The following is a 6,000-nucleotide window of genomic DNA, read 5'->3' as shown; positions in this document are numbered from 1 at the left end:
TCAACTTGTACCTTTTTCATTTTGGGAGGCAGAGGGGAACAGTGTTTTGGAGGAGCTCTGCCCAAGCTTTTGTCGTAGCAGAATGGTCTAAAAAGTAAGGATTTTACACCATACCTAAGGGATCGAGTCTTTTTAACAGCATTCTGATATTAATTTTGGGGGGTTGAGTAGATCTCTATTCATAATGGTATGGAGAAGGAACATAGGAGAACTTGATTTAACTGCCAAATTAGTTTGCTTATAAAGACACAAATTATTTTGCACCTGTAACGCCAAGCCACTTTCCATCATTTACCAGCAGTCCTGGCAAACAGGGGAGGTCCCAGTTGACTGGAGACTAGCAAACATGATGCTCATCCACAAGAAGGGCCGGAAGGATGATCCAGGGAACTACAGGCCTGTCAGTCTGAGCTCAGTGCCTGGGAAGGTCATGGAACAGATCATCCTGAGTGCTGTTGCGCGGCACGTGAAGCACAACCAGGCGATCAGGCCCAGTCAGCATGGGCTCATGAAACGCAGGTCCTGCTTGACAAACCCGATCCCCTTTGATGACAAAGTGACCCACTTGGTGGATGAGGGAAAGGCTGGGGATGTTGTTTATCTGGACTTTAGTGAAGCCTTGGACACCATTTCCCACTGCATGCTCCTGGAGAAATTGTCTGCCCATGGCTTGGATGATCATACGCTTCACTGGGTGAAAAACTGGCTGGAGGGCCGGGCTCAGAGGGTGGTAGTGAATGGAGTTAAATCCACTTGGCAGCCGGTCACAAGTGGTGTTCCCCAGGGCTCAGTATTGGGGCCAGTTCTAACATCTTTATCAACCATCTAGACACGGGGAATGAGTGCACCCTCAGTAAGTTTGCAGACAATGCCAAATTCTGTGGGAGTGTCGACCTGCTTGAGGGTAGGAAGGCTCTACAGAGGGATCTGGACAGGCTGGATCGATGGGCTGAGGCCAATGGTATGAGATTCAACAAGGCCAAGTGCTGGGTCTTGCGCTTGGGTCCAACAACCCCATGCAGCATTGCAAGCTTGGGGAGGAGTGGCTGGAGAGCTGCCTGGCAGAAAAGGACCTGGGGGTGCTGGTTGACAGCCGGCTGAATATAAGCCGGTAGTGTGCCCAGGTGGCCAAGAAGGCCAACAGCATCCTGGCTTGTATCAGGAATAGTGTGGGTAGCAGGACTAGGGAAGTGATCGTCCCCCTGTACTGGCACTGGTGAGACCCCACCTCAAGTACTGTGTTCGGTTTTGGGCCCCTTGCCACAAGAAAGACTCTGAGGTGCTGGAGCGCATCCAGAGAAGGGTAACAAAGCTGGTGAAGGGTCTGGAGAACAAGTGTTATGAGGAGCAGCTGAGGGAACTGGGGTTGTTTAGCCTGGAGGAAAGGAGGCTGAGGGGAGACCTTATTGCTCTCTACAACCACCTGAAATGAGGTTGTAGCGAGGTGGGGGTCAGTCTCTTCTCCCATGTAACAGGCGACAGGACAAGAGGAAACAGCCTCAGCTTGCACCAGGGGAGGTTCAGACTGGATATTAGGAAAAATTTCTACATTGAAAGGGTTGTCAAACATTGGAACAGGCTGCCCAGGGAAGTGGTGGAATCGTCATGCCCGGAGGTATGTAAAAAACAAGTAGGCGTAGTGCTTAGCGACATGGTTTAGTGATGGTTTTGGCGTGTTAGGTTGATGGTTGAACTCAATGATCTTAAAGTCCCTTCCAACCTAGATGATTCTATGATTCTGTAATGCCAGAATCATGGAGAGAGAGAGATGCTTTGAAGTAATTTGGTAGTAGTTTTATCCTTTGAAAGGGAAATTGAATGTAACAGTGAGGAATGAAAATGTGATGTCATTTCCTGCTAAATATGTTCTTTGCTTACATCTAAATCAAGTGCAAGAGGTCTAGAACGCTTGAAATGATGAATGCAGACCCTTGGTGTGCCGCTCAGTGAAGTTGTATTTGTAATAGATGCAGTATGTGCACCAGCTGGTAGAAATACTAAGAGGGTATTCGCATGGTCTAACTGCGCTGACATTCAACTGCCCGGTTTCTCAGTGCATGCGGTGACATCGATGCTTTGTATTTGAAAAAGTGTGATGATCAGAAGCCAAGTGGAATACTGGTGCTCTTCTAGCACCCTCTTTCAAAGGCAGATAGCAGTTTCAGCTCTGATGATAGTGAGTTTCTTCTTTCTGGAGCAGTCTGGAAGCAGGAGGTTGTTCAGGACAATTCAACCACATTTTGTCCAGGTAAGAACTTTATCTATTAGCTCAGCTCTTCAGAGGGAAGGGAATACAGCTTACAACATTTGGGAGTCTCAATACTTGAACCATAAATTTCTGCTTGATTTTTAAAGCTTGTATTTGCAATACGTAAACCCGAAAATAATATTGGTCAAATATTCTGCTTGTATAAAAGCCACAGACTTGTGCTGAAAATGAATTGGTGACTCTTCACATCAACAGCTTTCTGTGGAAATACTTGATTAGGCGTAGTCTGTGGCTATACAGCCTGAGCTGCCCTTGCATAAAAGCAAGGGTATTGCAAAGGATTACAAAACTGAAATGAGAAGCTCTTGGAGACGTGTCTCTGGGTGGTCTCAGGTGGTTGTGGGACTGCTGTCACAACTTCGTAAGATCTCACCGTAACTCTGCTTCATCAGCTTGCAAATCAACAATTGGCGAATGTTTTATCGTCACCTCTCGCTTTGGAATGTTTTGTGTTGGGTTGTTTGGTTGTTTTCCAAACAAGTGCTACGGCTTTCTTTGATTCTTTTATTAAAAAAAATAAAAATGCAATTTTAATATTTTTGGTCATGCCTATTTCCTGAAAGAGTTTTGCTGTTAACCGTACTGCTCAGCACACTTTATTTCTTTCGACATATTTACTCTGTACTACGGTCAGATGCCCAGGTTGTATTACAGAAGCCTTACTAAGTACTTTGGCGGTGTTTCCTGAGGAGTGAATTATCCCGGGTGCAGTCTCCTGCCTCGCCAGGGATTTCAGTCGTATTCTTGGAGCAAGGTAAGGACCCTCACCTTTTTCAGAGGGAAACCTCTCTCGTAATTACTTATATGCTTGACCTGTATGCTGACACTTCTTTAATTCCAGTGATGTAGGGTCCAGAGGCTCGGGAAGCATTTCTTTGGTGAGGATCACTCTCCACCTCCTCCACAGCTCGTTACAGGCAGGGCCGAGGCGTTTATGTAGTCCCACACTTGGCTTTAAACGAAAGCCATTTCTTCATTAACATTTCATCAGTTATTTTAACAGATTACTTGGGTTGTTTATGGCTTCCTTGAGCAAGGTTTATGACTTTTCCTTGGATTTGGGATGAGAACGGTGTTGGTAGCACACCGGTGGTTTTGGTTGTTGCTGGGCAGTCAGGGCATTTTCTGCTCCTCACAGCGCCCCGCCAGCGAGGGCTGGGAGGGCACAAAAAGCTGGGAGGAGACACAGCCGGGACAGCTGAGCCCAAGTGACCAAAGGGATATTCCGTGCCACGTGATGTCATGCCCAGTGTATAAAGCTGGGGGAAGAAGAAGAAAAGGTGGACATTCCGAGTGATGGTGTTTGTCTTCCCAAGTAACTGTTACATGTGATGGAGCCCCGCTGTCCTGGGGATGGCTGAACACCGGCCTGCTCATGGGAACAGCGAATGAATTCCTTGTTTTGCTTTGCTTGTGTGCAAAGCTCTTGCTTTACCTTTAAACTGGTAAAAGTAGCAAAGGGCTGAGGCAACCCCCTGGGTCCACTGAAAGACCTAACTCAAGCTGCAGTTACCCTGAATTCACGTTGTCAGATCCATGCTTCACATGTTTGAGTGTGTGGCTCCACACAGCACCCTTCACTAGATGACACACCACCGCGTGCTCAGTCTGCTCAGTTACGCCAGCTCATGTTCAAGCAGCCACAAGGCCTTTTTTAACAGCCCCTTGAGCTCCGTCACGCAGGCGGGTGGGAGCGGGGCAGCTTTCCCTCTGACCGGAGTGCGTGTGAGCCGGGCAGAGGCAGTAACCTGCACTCGCCCCCCCAGAGCCAGGCGCTGCGTGAGGCTAATGGCTGTAAACCCGACAGGGGGGTTCACAACGCAGTCGGATCTGCTGTAAGATCCCACAGTTGAGGCTCTATTCTAAATAATACAGCCCATACTTATGCTCCATCTTTTTGTTGGCTTTACGCTTCATGCATTTACAGTGGGAGATTGGCTGTTTGTGCAGTGGCAGTTCTCAGTTGCTCTCAACTGCGTAAATATGTTGCATTTGTGCTCCCCTCTCTTTTAGCACCTCTCTTCTCCCCCAGCCCTGGAGCAGCCCCACAGCTGATGGATGCAGCTGCCCTGGCATGTGGGACGTGGCATAGAAATCAAAGGACACGAGGGATAGTGATAAACTTCCAAACTGCTATGAATATAGACTGCGTTTTTTTCCCCCATCCATAATAAATAACCAATCATTCCGTTTTGACAGTAACTGCCTAATTAACAGTGGAGCAGAAACCCAAGGGGAAAAAAAAAAATCACGCTTATTTGTCTCCATAGCCAAGGCATGCCAAAAATCTGAAGGTCTGTACTGTTCCTTCTCTTCCCTGCTGCTGCTTTGGCTGGGCAAGGACAGAGCCGCAGCACTGCAGAGCTCCTGCTAAGCCTGCGCGTTCAGCAGGTAAACCCAGAGGTGGGACTGAATGATACTTTGTGCAAGTATAAGCAGAAACAGTTTTAGTAGGCTAAGCTGCCCTACGAAGGTTATTTCATGTGCTTTCTATTCTGGACTTGATTTAAGACAGGAGAAATGGGCATTTAATAATACAGTAGAGCAACAGTTTAAATTGATCCTGAAATAGCATATGCTTCCGTTTTCCTTTTTTTAAAAAAGTTTTACGAAGAAAGATAAATTATGTTACTATTTTTCAGGTGGAGAACCTGAAGCACTGGTAGATTAAGTGATGTTGCTGATGATGGCGAAGCTGTGCTGGCTCCCAGGCCCGGATGGTGTCTGAGCAGGTTTTCCATCCCCGAGCAGCCCCCTGTGGTGGTGTGAGCTGGGCGCAGGAATGGAAAGGACCCTGGGCTGATGTGGTGGGCAGCGGTGGAGCTCAGTCGTAGGCTCAGTCGTAGGCAGCTTTTACCTCCTCGGCCGCGGTGGGCCAAGCAGCTGCGCAGGGAGGGAGGCTGGCTGCGTGGGGGCTTCCATCTGGCCCTCTGCCTTTCCCTGGTGGCTGTCGGCCAGGAAACCTTGTATCTAAAATGCTTTTTTTGTCCATTAATCAATTCAGCACCAGGACTGGCATTGTAACACTCCAGTTAACTGGCTTCTCCCCTCTGTTCTCTCTTGCTACAACCCCCCAAAAAAGGCGCTCCATCCACCCTTTAACTCTTTCCCAGAAGCAGAGATAGCAGATCCCCTCATTAATAACTACGGAGCCAGGGCAAAAGGACGTCAAGGAGGGAATGCCCTTCAGCTGCCTCTGACACTGGGAGCTGAGCTGGCTGAGGGGCCTCCACCCTTCAGCCTTTAATTAGGAGTTCCCAGTGCCAGAGTGTGGATCAAAATACTGATTTGTAGACATTTCTGGATGACTTTTAGTCCACTGCACTCAAAAGTTTTATTGTGCATAAAAGCAGGGAGCTACTGCAACCATTTCTATACTGAAGTGCTCATGTAACACCACAAAGTTGGAAGTTAGTTTTTTCTAGCTTGAGGTCATTCTTGGTATTTCCTAACTGGCCTTTCTAAACAAGCAGTATTTTCCAAAGCAAAATTAATTTAACTTTGTGCAGTGTCTGGCTGGACAGGATGGAGTTAACTTTCTTCATAGCAGCCTGTACGGGGCTGTGTTTTGGATGTGCAGCTAATCCAGGGCTGATAAGACAGCAGTGTGTTGGCTACTGCTGAACAGCATCAAGGCCGTCTCTGCCTCTCCCTCTGCCCCTGCCCAGGGGTAGGTGAGAAGCTGGGAGGGGGCACAGCTAACCCGAACTGGCCGAAGGGCTATTCTGTGC

The sequence above is a fragment of the Chroicocephalus ridibundus genome, chromosome 1 (genome assembly GCF_963924245.1).
Source record: "Chroicocephalus ridibundus chromosome 1, bChrRid1.1, whole genome shotgun sequence".
In the NCBI taxonomy this organism is placed as follows: Eukaryota; Metazoa; Chordata; class Aves; order Charadriiformes; family Laridae; genus Chroicocephalus; species Chroicocephalus ridibundus.
Note: the sequence above shows the minus strand (reverse complement) of the source record.